Consider the following 19,466-nt stretch of genomic DNA (forward strand, 5'->3'; position numbering starts at 1 on the left):
TTACCGCTGCACCACCGGCCTGGCCCCAATAATCCACCTTAAAAATGGGCAAAAGGGCCGGCCCGGTGGCGCAAGAGGTTAAGTGCGTGTGCTCTGCTGCAGCGGCCCGGGGTTCGCCGGTTCGGATCCCGGGGGTGCACCGATGCACCGCTTGTCAAGCCTTGTTGCGGCTGTGTCCCATATAAAGTGGAGGAAGATGGGCACGGATGTTAGCCCAGGGCCAGTCTTCCTCGGCAAAAAAAGAGGAGGATTGGCAGATGTTAGCTCAGAGCTGATCTTCCCCACAGAAAAAAAATAAAATAAATAAATAAAAAATAAATAAAAATGGGCAAAAGACCTGAATAGACATTTTTCCAAAGAAGACGTAAAAAAGGCCTACAGATACAAGTAAAGGTATTCAACATCACTAATTATCAGGAAAATGAAAATCAAAACCACAATGAGATTTCACTTCACACTTGTTAGGATGCCTATTATCAAAAAGACAAGAGATAACAAGTGTTGGCGAGAATGTAGAGAAAATGGAAATTTTGTGTACTGTTGGTAGGAATGTAAATTAATATAGCCATTATGGAAAACAATGTGGAGGTTCTTTGAAATATTAAAAATAGAACTACCATATGATCCAGCAATCCCATTCTGGGTATATATCCAAAGGAAACAAAATCACTATCTCAAAATGATATCTGTGCCCCCATGTTCATATATATATGAATATGTATAATGTATATATATATATGTTATATATATATGTATTATATATATATATACACAATGGAATATTATTAAGCCATAAAAAGAAGAAAATCTTGCCATTTGTGACAACATAGATTAAACTTGAGAGCATTATGCTCAGTGAAATGTCAGACAGAGAAAGACAAATATTGTATGATATCACTTATATGTGGAATCTAAAAAAGTCAAACTCACTCACAGAAACAGAAAATAAATTTGTGTTTGCCAGGGGCTAGGGGATGAGGAAAATGGGGAGATGTTGGTCAAAGGGCACAAACTTTCAATTATAAGATGAATAAGTTCTGGGGATCTAATGTACAGCATGATGACAATAGTTAACAGTAGTATATTGTATACTTGAAAGTTGCTAAGAGAGTAAATCTTAAATATTCTCACCACACACACAAAAGATGACTATGTGAGGTGTTGGATGTGTTAACTAACCTTATTGTGGTAATCATCTCACAATATATTCGTGTACCAAATCACCATGTTGTGTTCCTTAAATTTACACAATGTTATTTGTCAATTATACTTCATTCAAGCTGGAAAAAATCACTTCAAACATCAAGTCCTTTAGCCAACCTCCTTGGGACTCTTTTCCCACCCAGTGAGAGTTGACTCAGCCCTTTTTTTCCAACAATACTCTGCATATGTTCTTATAATAACACGAATAACATTTTATTACATTTATTTATTTTTATACATTTATCACTCACTAACAGATTATAAGCTTGTTGAGGAGAGAGACTATTTTATTCATCTTTATACCCTTAGTAAGTAAAGTACAGCTTAGCATAGTTAGATTATAAATGAGAAATCAATAAACGAACACATGAATAAATACACCTCACTTCACTACTAAAATTCAAACTGGAAGGAAAGTTGAGCTGGGCAATTTAGCTCAAACTTCTCAAGCATCCTTTAAAAATTCTATTTGAGGGGTGGCCCGGTGGCGCAGCAGTTAGGTGCGCGCTCTCTGCTTCAGTGGCCCAGGGTTCGCAAGTTCAGATCCTGGGTGCACCGCTTGTCAAGCCATGCTGTGGCGGAGTCCCATATAAAGTAGAGGAAGACGGGCACGGATGTTAGCCCAAGGCCAGTCTTCCTCAGCAAAAAGGGGAGGATTGGCATTGGATGTTAGCTCAGGGCTGATTCTCCTCACAAAAAAAAAAAAAATCTATTTGAGCAGACAACGAGGGATATTCTTAAAAAACAAGCATTCTTTCTGTTGGGAACAAGAGGTCTAAAATATATCCTGAGGTCACTACGCAAACGTATGTGATGCTCTTAACATCTGGGGTGATGAACACAAGAAAGATCTGCTTATTCTCTTGGGAAAACCAACTTACAAACAACTGATTCGTTTTACCAGGTAAATAGCTCTTTATTTTTAAGGAATTTTCTATTTGATGGGACACTTGTTAAAAATGTGGATTCCTAAACCCCATCCCAGCCCTGCTGGATCTGAATCTCTGAGGGTGAGAACCGAGCAGTTGCAACTTTTGCAATCTCCTGGATGTTTCCCCAAGTTCGACAATTGCTTCTCCACAGCTGGTGGATATCGATAGACAACAGTTTAACCTAGGAGTTCCTGGTACTGCTGGGGGTGGGATTGTTTTTCCCTCTTTCCTGACAGTTCTTAGAGCTGGAGCTTTTATTCTCTGATGCAAACCTAACATCCCAATCATACATGACTTTCTGAATTCCCAATCTTGTTATTGCAAAGCATATGTTTTGAGGTTTGCTTTGAAAATCACTTCAAAGTGACAGATAATCCAAACATTCACTGGCTTATCTGGTTAAGACTCCAAGCTCTATTGATTACATCACACCTGTGCTCTACTCTCTACTCTAGTAGCATCCAGTTTGCTGCAGGGCGTAGGTCTATGCACTTGAGTCTGATCAATCATAACAATAGAGTTTCAGAATATATACATATATGTCATTGTGGGGTAATTAATGTCAGTAAGTCAATCAATATAGGATTTTGTGGTGGTAAGCTATATGCAGTACCTGTGGGAAATAACTTGTAGAATTTTTCCTATCAATCAAAGTAATATTATTATGGTATTTTCAGCAAATTTATATCAATGTAGAAGGACTTAATGGTCCTCATATATATGCAATTTACCAAGACATTATTTTATTCTTTTAGCCCTAAATGGAGCCCTAAAGCCCTCTGGATCAGACAATAGGTTACGTTACAAGTCTATTGTTGGTCTCATATAACTCTTCAGACTGTGGATGAAGTTTTCTGAAGGTGTTAGAATTAGATCTGTTTGAACAATAGAATCTATATGGGTTTTTATTTATATCTATCATGAGTCAAATGCTCAAGCAGTAGCTTTTTCTGAGATTAGTGCCAGGATTGCAAAATAATTAGTTTCCAGTGGAGTCTGACAGAATTCTGCATATTCTTTTATTGTTAGAGAAATGGGCTGTGCTTTGAGGGGGCTAGGTGTTTTTGTGTTGCCTTTTCACAAATTTCATTGGGGAATAGATGTATAGTTTATTTCCACCTATAAATTCATAAAACTGTAGAACATAAAAGCCAGAAGGGACTTTAGAAGTCAATCTCCTCGTTCAAGGTCAGTGGCAAATGGGACTATAACTAGGTCTACTGTTTCTACTAATTATGCTTTTTACTGTTCCATCAATTCAAGTGAATTGATTTAACATATATGTATAAGATGCCTACTTTGTATAAAGGAAACATTTATTTTAAATCTAATGTTTTTAAAGAATGATTGTCCCAAAACACCTGCTACAAATCCTTCCTTCAATATGACACCATTTTTGATAAAGTGTTTGTTAAAACAAAACGCATAACCATAGCAATAACATTATAATCTGAAAAAGAGAAATTATTCTTTTTCTATCCATATACTTAAACAGAAATTATTCTTTGTCCATCCATGTACTTATTCATTCGTTCATTCAACTATCAAGCATATATTGAGGGTCCTATCATATCAGGCACAGCTAAGTCTAAGGACATGTAGATCAACAAGAAATGGCTTCTGCCCTTGAGGATTTTACTATCTAGTGGGGAGAGACAGAGGTATCAATCAATAAATAACAACATACAATTATGATCAAGGTAAGGGTATACTAAAACAGTGGTTTAAAATTTAGCCTAGGGCCGGCCCCGTGGCTTAACAGTTAAGTGCGTGCGCTCTGCTGCTGGCGGCCCAGGTTTGGATCCCGGGCGTGCACTGACGCACCGCTTCTCCATCCATGCTGAGGCCGCGTCCCACATACAGCAACTAGAAGGATGTGCAACTATGACATACAACTATCTACTGGGGCTTTGGGGAAAAAAAAAAGGAGGAGGATTGGCAATAGATGTTAGCTCAGAGCCAGTCTTCCTCAGCAAAAAGAGGAGGATTAGCATGGATGTTAGCTCAGGGCTGATCTTCCTCACAGAAAAATTAATAAATAAATAAAATGTAGCCTAGAGGAAATCAATAAGATAGGATTTGTAATGGATTTTTGAAGTATGCTGGTCGCCTCTCCTTAAGGTTTGAGTACAATTAATGGGTCCCTGTCAGTGCTATTTTTGGAGTTACCATCCATGAGGTGTAACAGGAAGTTCAGACTCATTCTATAGCTGTCATATCTTCTCCTCTTTTATTCTTCAAAGTAGGAGGGGATTTCAGTTTTGCCCTAACCCAATTTATTAACTAGTTCATGGCAATTGGACTTTTAAAATCCGCTTCAGTAGGCTGTTTTGGAAGCATGGTAACTGAGGCTCAGTTGTTACCACAGGGAGTAAGACAACATCTTATCGTAGCTGTAAAGATTCTCTGAGGGTGGAAGAACCCACTCCCAAGCATTATGATCAGATAATAGGCCAGGGCCCTGAGGACCAATGCCCTGTCATTCCTTCACCTATGCATATTCACAAGGCATAAGGCTGCCTCAGAGTGGGGAGGTCAAGTCAGGTTGCACAGTTCCTGTCTCCTCAGGGACTAGTGACTATGGAATTCCAGCTGTGAGGTGAAGCTTTGTAGGAATACCGGCAAGAACAGAAGAGATGACTGTAGGGGGCAGCACTTCTGCAGAGGAAACTCTCCAAAGGCTTTTTGAGGGCTGCATAGTATTCAGTTGAGATGACTTCCTGCCCTAATGGGCCCAAAGTTTTCGAGGCTTTCTCGAGCCAGTTTTTCAGTTCACCTGCTCAGTTGCTTCCTGGAGAGCAAATTGACTGGGTCAGGACCAGTTTCAGGGTTTGCTGCATCATGGAAACAGAATCTCTCTCCTTGCTCCTTGCCACAGCTCAAAGCTATTTCTGGTCCAGTCTTTTACTGTGACAATAAGAATTGTCACCTTTCTCCATCATCCTAGCCCACGAGAATACTATCAAATCATAGTTCGGTTTCTCCTTCCCAAAATGTCCACATACTCCTTTATGCAAATTTATCCAATCTTTGTCAAGAACACTGACTCCCACACTAAAAGGGCATGACTTCCATAAGTCAAAGGAAAGTCTCTATTCACCTTTCCTGCAGACCTGCTTAACAATGAATTTCTATCTCTAAGAAGCATAGCACTATGGTTGAAAGCATGAACTTTAGAGCCATATTCCCTAGGTTTGAAATGTCTTGGCTCCGCCACTTACTACCTGTGTAATTTTAAATTTTCTGTGTCAACTCTGTGTCATCTGTAAAATAGATGTTACAATAGCTCCTACTTCATGGAGTTGCTATACTACTTATAATTAATATAAGTAAAGCATTTAAATCAGAGTAAGCACAAATAAGTGTTAGTGATTATTATCATTTTAGTAAAAGCCACTAGAAGCTGCTCTCATAAGAGAGGAAAATCTCTCTAGTAGAATGCTGTACTACAGAAGAAAGTTAAAGAGGCAGAAACAAGGATACCAATGAGAAGGCTGCTGCAATATTCTAGATGAAGAATGACGGTAGCTTAGACCAGGGTGGTAAATTTGGAGATGATGAAAAGTCATCGAATTTAGATATATTTTAAATGTAAGGCCAACAGTACTTGCTGACAGACTGGATATGAGGGTAAGGTATAAGAGAAGGTGAGGAGTCAAGGGAACTCCAAGATTTTTAACCCAAACATCTAAAAAAATAAAATTTATGTTTACTATGGAGAGATGACTATGGAATGAGAAGGTTTTAAGGAGATCAATATTTTGGTTTTGAACACAATGTGTTGGAGATGTTTGTTAGACATCCGAGTGAAGATGTCAAGTAGAGAAATATGAGCCTGAAGTTCACGGGAAAGGTCTGGGCTGGAGATTTAGATTTGGGAATCATCACTGTATTTTAAGAGAGTGATAATAGAAAGAGAAGAGATCTGAGAACTGAGACCTGGGAGCCTCCAACATTTAGGGTTTGGGGAGATAAAAGGAATCAGCAAAGGAGACTGAGAAAAACTAGTTGATGAGGAAGAGGAGGAAAACTTGATTGATATGGTATCCTGGAAGCCAAGTGAAGAAACTTGGGAGAGTTTTAGTCAGTTCTGGCCACTATGACAGAATACCATAGGCTTATAAATAACACAAATTTATTTCTCACAGTTCTAGAGGCTAGAAGTCTGAGATCAGGGTGCTAACATGATCAGGTTCTGGTGAGAGCCCTCTTCTGGGTTGCAGATTTATCATGTTATCCTCACATGGCAGAAGCAGAGAAGTGAAGCAAGCTCTCTCATGACTCTTATAAGGGCATTAATCCCATCCATAAGGATATCACCCTCATGACCTCATCTAATCCTAATCACCTCCCAAATGCCCCACCTCCTAATATCATCATACTGGAGGGGTAGAGTTTCAACATACGAGTTCGGAAAGGACACAAACATTCAGTCCCTAACAGAGAGCGTTTGCATTGAGTTAAATATTGCTGATAGGTCAAGCAAGATGAAGACTGAGAATGAAGAACGAAGACTAGTACTGCCCAAAGGACTCAACAATATGGAAGTCTCTGGTGACCTTGAAACAAAGAAACTTCAGTGGTAGAGTGGACAAAAGCCTGATTTGAGTGGGTTCTAGAGTTAAAGCATGAGAGAACTTAGAGACAATGAATGTATCCCATACTTTTGCAGAAAAGGAGAACAGAAACATGGGACAGGGACAGTATCCAAGGGTGAGGGATGAAATCAAGAGAGGATTTTTCTTTAATGGGAAAAGTAATAACATGTTTTTATGTTTTGGGGAATGATGCAGTCAAGATGGGGAGACTGACTTGCCAAAGAGGTGAGAATTGCCAAAGTAACATTCTAAGTAAGGGAGAAGAAATTGAATCTAATATACAGACAGAAGGGCTGGACTTAGGCAGAAGCAAGGACATTCTTTTCTACTAGCAGGAGGGAAGGCAGAATGAAGGGAAACAGATGCAGCGAGGTGGGTGGATGTGACAGAGGGAGTTTGGGGAAGGTGTCCTCTGAGTGATTCTGCTCTTTCAGTGGAATACGGAACAAGGTAATCAGCTGAGAGTAAGGATCGAGAATGATATATTAGAGGTTGGAGGGGAGAAGGAAAGGTATGGAATAGTCAATCTGGGTGAATGGACCAGAGAAATGTAGTATGATTGCAGGTCAGCACTATAACCAATCTAATATTAGCGGTATGAATTTAAATAAGACCAATCAGCTGGAAAAGGCAGGGACAGAACAGGCAAAGAGTGAACGTTTTGAGGGTTTGGAGAACTATGAGGAGCCGGTATAGCTAAAAAGTAGTGAAGTGGAATCAAGCACAGAAATGAAGATCTGAGGCCGGCCCCGTGGCTTAGCGGTTAAGTGTGCGCGCTTTGCTACTGGCGGCCTGGGTTCGGATCCCGGGCGCGCACAGATGCACCGCTTGTCCGGCCATGCTGAGGCCGCGTCCCACATACAGCAACTGGAATGTGCAACTATGACAACTATCTACTGGGGCTTTGGGGGAAAAAAAGGAGGAGGATTGGCAATAGATGTTAGCTCAGGGCCGGTCTTCCTCAGCAAAAAGAGGAGGATTAGCATGGATGTTAGCTCAGGGCTGATCTTCCTCACAAAAAAAAGAAATGAAGATCTGGAGGGGTCTGTGACTTAAGTGTTGTAAACCGTATTAAGGATTTTATATTTGAACCTAGAAGATAAAAAGGAAGGAATCCTGCTTTTCAAGCACGGTAATGGCACGATTTAATTTGGCCAGAGAGTCAATTCCGTAGGTATGAACATGATGGGCTAAAAGTTTATTAGTGAATATACGGATGTTGTGGTACTTAAAACTCCTTCTTATAACCAGAAAATATAGTTCACTCTGTAAAACTAAACTGGTAAATAAAAGATTTCTTAACAGAATGTTGTTGAAAAATCTGAAGCCATCATGAGTTCCCACTAAACTTTTTATCTAAGTGGCTTTCTTAATTTTCTTAGGTACTTCATGAATATGGGCCATGAGCTCTGAGACAAATCTGCTCTTGCCCTGACTCAGGGTTAACAGGAAGAAGATATTCTCCTGTGACTTGGCTTGTTAAAAAGAAAAGGAAAGAGGAAAGAAAATCCATTTGAAATAAATCAACTATTTCTTTGATGGAAAACCTGCATGATTACTTTGGATGTAATGTATTGCATTTGTTTCTGGCTGACTCTTTCTAAATTAGTTAAGCTTTTAAATGATCAAATACTGCACATTTTCACACATACATACACACTAAAAATAGTATAAAACACAAATAGTTGGGATATAACATAAATGAATTAAGGACTTAAAATACTCATTTTCCTGTAAAATGTGAAATAACTGCTTTAGGAACACTTTTCTATTTGATAACTTTACAAGCAAATTTATCTTGACTTATAATTTATCAACTATTTTGAGCAATACTATTTTTAATGATAATTCTAAATACAAATGTGATTAAGATCCAGGGAGAGGTAAACATTTTTTCTCTTTAGTAAATGAATCATGCCCAAAGTTAAAAGGATGTCAGTTTTGCAAAAGGCAATTCCAGCAGACACTGTATTTGATATTTGAACCATGATTTCTGTGAAAGCAGACGCAATAAGGCTATACTCTTAACCCAACTCACATGTCATTTTTTTGGAACCTTGTAAACCCTCTTCCACACGGTGATTGTCATCCAAGAATTAAAATTTTTTTTTATTGATGAAAAGGAATGTTCAAACTACCTTTCTCAGGACTCCAGGATCTGGTTTTCCTAGTCTAGCTAAGTTCTAAAATGGTTTTAATTCATTTGCTTCAAGATTACTTAGCTTAATCCTGGCCATCCAAATAAAAGAGATAGACCTCAAATTAATTCTTTGATCATTAAAGACAATAGGTCTTCAACCATGATACAAACCAAATTGTACTAGATGATATGCTTATCTCTTCCAAGTTACTAAAAGATTAGTGCTTTCAGTCAACTTGGTCAACTGTACTCATTTATATACGAGGGGTTCCTAGCGAAAAAATAGGAATTTATGCTTGAAGAGTCAGGCTCTACCTTTGTTTTAATTACCATTCATTGCAAGTATTTCATTGTCTACAGGTCTATTCTAGACCAATTCCAAATCTCTAAATTAATATCTGATTTCAAATGTATTGTTTATTATCTAAGTCTTTAGCTCATTCACAATGTACATTTGCTTTAAATAAAATTAAATTTATTTAGATAAAATGATCTAGTCCTCTATTTTAGGAGCTATACATACACAGAAATAGAAAATCAATCAACAGCTTCCTCATACACAGTTTAAGAGTCATCTGTACCCCTGATGTCAATTTAAAAATGACCACTAAATGGCCACTTGATCAACATCAATAAACTCAGAGCAGTGGTTTGGAAATGCCAAATGGAAACTAGAGTTCGATAGTTACAAGTACTCACGCTGCGACCTATAGTATTTCTATCTACATATCTAAATGAAAAGTACTGATGGCTATTTTCCCGTCAATTTAATGATTGTATAACTTGTATCCAGTGGAACTAAATTTTTCAATGCAAACATGAAACATATTTTAAAACAAAGAACATTCTAAAGTATAAAATTTATGGTGAAAATTTTAATTTCTATTTTAAACAATCAGCTACACCCAAAGAGAGAATAGGACTCTCCTAACTATAAATAACTGGCTTTCAAAGCCTACTATGGTTTTTCACCAATAGAGCTCTGGCATGTCATCAAGAACATATGTTAAACTATTATAACAAAAGCAATGACCTTTTCCTCTGCATTTTAGAATAAAATAATAGTCATTGCCTTGACATTATGAATTCATTGTATAATTCTGACACTTTAATAAGGAAAGAAACATTCTTAACATTCTTAGTTGCTAAATTTTGCAAAGGGAAGGATAAATTTAGATGATCATCAAGGACAACAGAAATTGCAAAGGTGAAAAAACATATAGATATGAGATGCAAATTGAACCTGTGGGTATAATTATTTAGATTCTCAACTTAATCCTGTCTCCTGAAATGTGAGACCTGCTTCAAAGGCAGCCTGGTTTACAATGTATAAGGCAGAAGTATGGTTTTTTGCTATTGATGACAGTGTGGTAGAAGAAAGAAAATGGGTTTTTGTGTCCCTCAGAACTAAATTAGAGTTAGAGTGACACTATTTACTAGTACTGTGACCTCAGAAAAATTATCTAATCTCTTTTGAGCCTCAGATTGTATATTCTTGAAATGAGAGTAATCACACTTACCTTGTAGGGAAGTTATCTTGTTCAAGTTAAGACTATAATTCAAGTAACACAGTGCCATGAACTTAAGAGTCTAGAGGTAGAAAGAAGAGACAGACACGATATAAATAAATATATAGAAATATAGTTACAAATTGGGATAAGGGCAAAGGAGAAAAGATATTAGCACTGTGTGAGCAAATAATGAGGGGAAAGGGGGCTGGAAGTAACCCATCTGAGAAAGTGAGTAAAAGGGTAATACAGATAGGAAACTTGCACGAGAATGAATTGGGCCCTCCAAAATTCGTGTGTTGAAGTTCTAACACCCAATGTGAATGCATTTGGATACTGGGTCTTTAAAGATGTAATTAAGGTTAAATGAGTTCATTAGGGTGGGTCCTAATCCTGTATAACTGGTGTCCTCATAAGAAGAGGAGATTAGGACACCAACACACACAGAGGGAAGACCATGTAAAGACACAATGAGAAGGGGGCCATCTATAAGCCAAGGAGAAAGGCCTCAGAAGAAACCAGAAGAACCTCAGAAGAAACCTCTAATGCCTTGATCTCTGACTTCAGCCTCCAGAGCTGTGAGAAAATTAATTTCAGTTGTTTGGCCACCCAGCGTGTGGAATTTGGTTATGACAGCCCTAGCATACTAATACAAAATCCCGACATTCATTCATTCATTCAATAAATAGTTTTCGAGCCTTTATACAAGTTAGACATTGTTCTAAGACCTTGAGGAAACAGCAGCAAAGAAAACTAGTTTGTGTCCTTGTTTCCCCGGAGCTTACAGTCTGGCAGGGCCTGGAGCAGGGAAGACACAATAATCAAGAAAGGAAAATAGATGATGGCAAATGCCAGGAAAAAAAATAAAGTAGAGAAGGAAGATCAGAAGCATTGGGGATGAGAAAAGAAGGAGTTTTTTATTTTAGATAGAGTACCAGCAAGGTCCCCACTGAGGACGTGACATCAGAGTGAAGATCTGATGGAAATGAGAGAGTAAGTCATGTGGCTATGTGGGAGAAGAACATTCCAGACAGGAAAAGCAAGTTCAGAGACATGAAGCAGGAGAGTGCGTGACATATTCAAGATTTGGGCTGCTCTACAGTTTAGGAAGACGAGGAACAACCAGCATAGACACTGGTAAACAGTGGTCAGAGGGGTGGGAGGAGAAAACAAGGAACCTACCATGCCCTTGAAACCAGGTGAAAAGAAAAGTATTTAAAGAAAGAGAGACTAACTAACTGTGTCTGTAAAATGGTGCCAATTAGTTAATAAATTGGGATTGAGACTTGATCATTAGCTTGAGTAATGTGAATGTCATTCGTGAATGAGATAAGAACCATTTCTGTGGACAAGTGGGAGTGAAAACCTACTCAGAATTCGATTTAACAGAGGAGAGGAAAGAGCTTGTAGTCATTGAGTACATACGATGCCATAATGTCAAAAGAGAAATAGGGTGGTTGCAGATGGGGATTACTTAATTATGTACTTTAAGAGGGGAGAAACAACTGCAAGTTGGTACAGTAGTCCCCTCGTATCCACGGGGAATACGTTCCAACCTTCCCAGCGGATGCCTGAAACCGCCAATAGTATGGAACTTTATATGTACTGTGTTTTTTCCTATACATACACACCTATGATAAAGTTTAACTTATAAATTAGGCACAGTAAGATATTAACAACAATAACTAATAATAAAATAGAACAATTATAACAATATACTTTAATGAAAGTTACCAAACATCATAGCAACCTCAGCATACAATTTTTTTTTTTCTTTCGTTATTAGGTCTAGAACTTGCACCTTTTCACTTAAAGGAAGCACTTTACCACTTCTCTCTGGCATATCCGAATTGCCAGCATCACTACTCTTGCACTTTGGGGCCATTATTAGCTAAAATAAGGGTTACTTGAACACAAGCACTATGATACCATGACAGTTGATCTGATAAACGAGAGGGCTACTAAGTGACTAACAGATTAGTTCACACGCTGGACAAAGGGATGACTCATGTCCTGGGTGGGGTGGAGCGGGATGACATGAGATTTTGTCATGCTACTCAGTATGACATACAATTTAAAACTCATGAATTGTTTATTTCTGGAATTTTCCATTTAATATTTTCAGACCATGGTTGACTGTAGTAATGGAAACCTCAGAGAGCGAAACCATGGATAAGAGGGGACTACTGTATGCTGAAGAGAATGATCCAGTTCAGAAAAAAGAAATAGTGATACAGAAGAGACAGGGAAGAACTGCTGGAGCCATGTTTTTGATTAGTGAGAAGCGATGGGAGATGGTTCACCAGTGCCTTAGCTAGAAACACTGATAACAGAAGAGAAGCCAGAGTTGTAGAAACAGATGTAGGAAGGTGGGCAGATGAGATGTTGCTGAGAGGTTGTGGAAGTTCCCCCCCGATGGCTTCAATTTTTGTTCAGTGAAACAAAAAGTAATGCTGTCAGCTAAGAGTAATTTAGTGCCAGTGTCGGGGTTTGAGAGGAGATGGTATGAAATAGATATTTAGAAGAGTAGAAGACTAGATGACTTATATAGTGTGATGACTGGGTTGTATTGATGGCCTGCTTGTGGTCAATTATCACGAAATTTTTTTTTTTTTTTTTTGGTGAGGAAGAGTGTCCCTGAGCTACCACCTGTTGCCAGTCTTCCTCTATTTTGTATGCCGGAAGCTGCCACAGCATGGTTGGTCCACACACCAGGATCTGAACCTGCAAACCCAGGGCCACCAAAGCTGAGCACATGAACTTAACCTCTACACCACTGGGCCAGCCCAATTTTCATGAATTTAAAGTGAGACCAAGCTACATAATTTTCTCCAGCCAGGTTCAGTTATGTGAATGCAGACACATAATAGGCAGATACTGGGTTTAACCAGAGTTGTGGTTTACCCAAATGTTTAACAAAAGAAGGGCAAGGGCGTTGAGGGTATAGGCAACGAAATTGTTTTAATGTTTGAGCAAAGAATTCAAAGTGAACAGGAAAGAAAGTAAGGACAGGAAGGGGATAGAAGATAGTGAAACTGTGGCAGGATCAATGAGTCGAAAAACCCTGTGAGATTCAAAGATTACTGGAGTTCATTTAGCAGAGGACATGAGCTAGAAAGATAGAAAATGGTGGTTGGAAAGCAGGATGTCTGACAATGGGATTATAGAGAAGTTACAGTTGTTGGTAATAACAAAGTCCAGGGATTGCTCACGGAAGAGAGTAGCTGAGGCAAGATGAAGAGTAGGATTTTGGAGGAGAGTATGCCCAGGACCCAACAGTCTAGAATATTGAACTGATCATCTACATCTTCATTAGACTCACCAAGAATCTGAGTGATGGAGAGATATTGAGCTAAGGAATAGTGCTCCATGTCCGTAGATGACCACTGCAATAAGAGGAGATGGTGGGTGGTACAGACTGATAACATGAGTAACAGGAGAAAGGAGGGGAATAGTCTGAAGGTGTCATTAAGGAACAAGAAGACCACTTGTGTCTCATCCAGGCCCAGTGGTATTAGGTGGGAGTAAAAACAGCCACATTTGAGAGGACTGGAGGGGAAGGTGTGTTCAGAGGAGAGCCAGGTTTCAATTAGAGCATGGATGTAGGTGGAGAGAATGTCAGAGGAAAGGTTGAGGATAAAGAATATTTAGCTAATGCTTGACCTTGCATTCCTGAGGGCACTATAAATGGGTTTCAGTCTACGGTGAGGGGTGGGAGATGGAAACACGTATGGGGATAGCAGCTAGAAAGTGAGGGATGACCTGAGGATGTGGGCTTGTGATGACTGACATGGGCAAATAGTGGGGGAGATTATTAATGTGATGGAGTGGCAGAGGGAGTTATGTCAGTCTGGGTTCAGTCAGGAAAACAGAAACCACTCTTACTTCAAGAAGATAGGAATTTTCTAATTAAGCTTTTTATTTTCAGATAGCTGTAGATTCACCTATAGCTATATAATACTACAGAGATACCCTGTGTACCCTTTGCAAATTTTCCCCGATGGCAACATCTTGCAAAATTATAGAACAATATCACAATCAGGATTTTGATATTGATTACAATCAAGATACATAACATTAACGTCTCCACAAGGATCCCTCACATCCTCCTATAGCCACACCCATCTCCCCCCTGCACCCAAAGCCTCTTTAACCCCGGGCAATCACTAATCTTCTCTCCATTTCTATAATTTTGTCATTTTAAAAATGTTATATATAAATAGAATCATACAGTACATAACCTTTTGGAATTGGCTTTTTTTTCACTTAGCATGATTCTCTGGGGATTCATCCAGGTTGAAATGTGTATCTGTAGTTCATTCCTTTATATTGCCAAGTTATCCATGGTGTGGATGTACCACAGTTTGTTTAACTATTTCCCTATTGAAGGACATACTGTAGTAAGCTGAATCATGGCCCCCAAAGACATCAAGACCTAATCCCTGGAACCTGTGATTGTTAGCTCATATGGCCAAAGAGACTGCAGATGTGATGTAGTTAAGAATATTAAATCCTGGATTATCTCAGTTTTCCCTAAATGCAATCACAAGCATCTTTATAAGAGAGAGGCAGAGGGAGATTTGACACCTACAAAAGAGGAGGCAATGTGTCCATGGAGGCAAAGATTGGAGAGATGTGGACACAAGTCGAGATGTTAGTAGCCACCAGAGGTTAGAAGAGGCAAGGAACAGATTTTCCCCTAGAGCCCTAGAGCCTCCAGAGAGAGTACTATCCTGCTGACACCTTGATCTCAGCCCAGGGCAACTGATTTCTGATTTCTGACATCCAGAACTGTGAGAGAATACATTTCTGTTCTTGAAAGCCATTAAGTTTGTGGTAATTTGTTATATCAACCACAGGAAACTAGTACAAATGTCAGGGGTTTTGGTGGTACTTAACAGGAAGAATAGGGAAAAGTAAGTCTACTCCATCTTCCCAGAAGTGGAATTTTCCAGAAAGGATATTAATACAGGTAATTTACGTGTAAATAAAACCACAGCCAAGGGCTGGAGAGTTGAAGTGAGATTGGACTACCGCTAACTTTCAGCAAATTAGAAAGTTGCTCCTCTCACATTCACATAAACTCTATTCCCTATATTAAACTCTTCATTTTGGTCTCTCACATTAGAGGGGCTACTCCTTTATTCCCAAGCCACTGGACCTAGAAAGTTCACCAACTTGGCAAGCTTCTGAACTTTTACGGTGTTTATCTTCTATCCTCTGGCATGCATGTGTCTTACCATGAAGGACACCAGAAAACATAATGCCATCAGTATAATGGATCAAGGCCCCTCTTGACGGTATTTTGACAGAGCGGGAGAGCTGTAAGACAGCAAAGGTGTACTGATCTCTTTGCCATATGAAGATGTACTGCTTCTAATTTTCTTTGCTGATAGCAAAAGAAAGCGTTTGCTAGGTGAACAGTTTCATTTAAGGTGCCACAGACTGTGCAGACTCACTTCAGTAAATAACACTCAAAATTGGCATCACCATCTCATTAAATTGCAACAATCTACGGATATTTCCCAAGATTAATTTCTTGCCTTAGCAAACAGGCAAGTTGAATGCGGATGTGGCAGAAATCCCTCTCTCTGCATCTTTCACGTCTCTGACCATGGCACTGATCTCTGCAATTTCTTTAGAGAAGCAGTATTGCTTTTGGTTTACTACCTTAGCTAGAGGCAGGGTGAGCAGTTTTAGGGGGTTCCACTTGGTCCTTACTATCATAACTTTCACTTCACAGGGCAAGGAACCAATGTGGGGCATCTGAAGGTTGGTAAGTGTATTTACTTCACTGTACATTTTGAAACTGGGGAAATAACCACATTATGAGATGGACTCCAGCCAAGACCCCATCCATCCCTGACCTCCATAGCTTCCACTGCGACAAAGGAACACAATGGCAGTTTGGTCTCCGGATATTAGCATCAACTCAGAATCCGTATCTAATAGGCCCCAGAAGTTCTCGGTATTTCTCTTTCCCCGGTGAACAATCACCATGGTAAATGGACATGGGTGCCCCAGGAAAGTTCTGGGGGAAGATTTTTCTTATAGACTTGTGGCCACAAAGCAGGATTCTTTGTCAAAGCCACTCAGGTACCCCCTCAATTAGGGATCCTAAGTCTATGAGATGGCTTAGGTCTGAAAAAAGCAGTGAATTATGAATCCAGTGATTTCAGTCAGGTATCTGCCCACTAAACCTAGAATTTTTCTAGTGTCAAACAGATCTTAGCAGGCTGCCCATCTATTCCACTCCTAGGGATCCTGTGATCAATTAACCACCACCAGAAATCCTTGTGGCACAAAACCCTCTGAATACTTCTCTGTAGGCAACATCTCATGGTCTCAATCATTCTGGGATCCTATTATTCCCATTGAAAATAAGGAACCCAAATCCACTGCAGCATCTCCCAGTCATTTCTGGCCTAAAAAGATGACACCACAAGGCTTTTCAAGAATGTTGGTACTCAATCACTAATGGATTTTTTAAAATACCTTAGTGAAGTGACTGTCCTAAGCCCATCTCTCAGAGGATGAATGAGCAGGTTTGCATAGAACAGACCCACAACCCCATCTCCCTAGGATTTTGGACTCTTCCCTTTATAGCATGCCAGGAAAGTTCTGACATTTCAACCTTGTTGACTGTAGGCCACCATGCCACTGAATCACTGTCATCACCTTCCAGGTTTTCAAGCCAACACATTAAATCATTTCCTGTGTGAGTACACTTGTGTCAATATGTCTGGTCTATCTTATGTCATCCTTTTTGTCTAATACTCTTATAAGCCACTCCCAAACTTGTTCCCCAGACTCCTACCAATGCAAAATGATAATAGCCTACAAATCTTCTGCCTAGGCACCTTCTCCTGGATCTGCTCTTGTACTTTCATTTGGGGTATGCTAACATCTAATTTATTATTTTCCAGGAAGTAAAGATGGACGGTAGATGCAGATCCTGAGGATAACTGATATGCCCTTATGAGAATTATCTTAGGAGAAGTCATTGAAATTTTTTTCCTTGGGGGTGTGGGGGTGGGGTAAGACTGTTTCCCTCAGAGAGGAAGGGTTGCTTCTGTCAGCTACAAAGGACAAGATATTCCCCTAACGCTGCCGTAAGTTTCCTTATGTTTCACCCTTGCTTTCAATTTATCCCTTTTCCTGTGTGTATATCCTGGACATCCAACTCGCTTTCCTCCATCACCCCACACCACCACTAGGGATAATTTAAGTAAATGTGAAATCACCACTTGCCACCAATTATAAGCATCCATTTCCCCGACAAGGAAGTTATTTGTGTAATCAACTATTAAGCAAGCCAATCCCAGAATCCCACTTTCAGGCTGTTTCTTGGGGCTACTCCTGGTACAAATTACTACATTATTCAAGATTACAGCAGGAAACAGATGGCATACCCAAAAGGAGTGAGTGAAGAGTGTAGGCAAGGATAAGAGAAACCTACAAGAGATGGGGAAGCAGCCTAGGCTAAGCAAGAGCAAATATTTCTACTCCTAAGCAGAAAAGGCAAGGAAAAGTGGTTCCAGAACCTGAGGAGAGACCTATGTCAGGAACCGTGATGCAGAGGAACACAGCTATTGCCAAACCACTGCATGGCAGGGAGAAAGGCAAGAGAATAAACACCTTGACCTTTTCCCTTTCCTACCCGGTCTTCTCCTAATGGCCTCTCCCATTTGTAAAATGCAACCAAGGAAAAGGGATTCTGCTTAACCTAGTGCACAGAAGTCAGCTTCCTATTATTAAGCAGTGAGAAGGGTGGAGTGGATTTAAAGGGGAAAGAATAGCCAGTTTAACAGGCTTCCCACTCATGAAATACTGGAAAGAGCATAGCAAGTGCTCTAAAGGGTGATAAGTATCAACAGAAAAAATAGGGTACTGTCAGGACCATCAAAGTTCTGGGCTTCCACTTGCCTACTGCTGAAGGTCTGGGCCAGCAGAGGAGTGGCCTTACACCTAGCTCACAGGCACTCTTCTGAAGGTGACTTGCAAAGGGGTGCGTTATGCCAAGCATTAGGCTCTCTCTACTTCTGCTTAAGTACTCAATAAATGTTGCTTCTCTTCCTTCCAACGTTGGATCCTTTCCAATTTTTCAGCTGAAAAATGACCCTAAAAGAACAGTGACTGTATACTCCTTGCAGGAAAATTCCTCTGAAACTCCTGCCTTTTGTCTTAAAACATGAGTAAATTTGCATTCTACTTATTACATCTCTATTGCTTTTATTATAAAAAGATCCTTTCCAAAAATTTAGATAAAACGCATGTCTCTAGGTGTTCAATTGTTATCTTGTGATGAGTAACACAGCACTTGCCTACCCTTAAGGGTATGTATACTCTCCTTGGAAAAGCTTGGGCTTAAGTGAGGTCATTATTCTGATACTGTTGCCACTTTTAAGTAACACCCAGAGATCCCACTTGATGTTTCAATCCTAGTAGGAAAATAATAGGATATAAATACATAACTGTATGCATCGATTATGGATGCGTACACAAGTAGTTAAGTGTATAAAACCACAAATGACAGAGGTGATCCTTGGAGAGGGAAGGAGGGGATAGTGACCGAGGGGGGAGGTCTTTAGCTGCATCTGTTATTCCTGAAATAAGCGGGGGTGGAGATCTGAAGCAAATATGGCAAAAGCACAATATGTGTTAAACCTAGGTGTTGGTTACACATGTGGCATCTCACGAATCAGCAAACACTACACATAAGGGCTCCCAAACCCCATCATCCCTGCCCCAGGATTGCTCGTTGTTAAAACACTTACCGGCATACCACCAAGTTTAGTAGAGTGGAGCTCAGGCTCCGGCTCTATGCTGTCTAGGTTCAAATATTGAGCTCCACTCTTCAATGGATGTATGATCTTTAACAAGTTGCTTAACATCTCTACCTTATTTTCCCCATCAGTAAAATGGGGATGATAATAGAACCTACTCTATAAGATTATGAGGAATGAATAGCTTGATACATTTGAAGCACTTAAAAAAGAAGATAGCTATTTTACTATAAATGTAAATACCGTAAAATAGACAAAGCAGTCACCTGATATCAACTGGAGATATGTCCAAAGACGTT

Source organism: Diceros bicornis, chromosome 7 (assembly GCF_020826845.1).
Source record: "Diceros bicornis minor isolate mBicDic1 chromosome 7, mDicBic1.mat.cur, whole genome shotgun sequence".
Classification (NCBI taxonomy): Eukaryota; Metazoa; Chordata; class Mammalia; order Perissodactyla; family Rhinocerotidae; genus Diceros; species Diceros bicornis.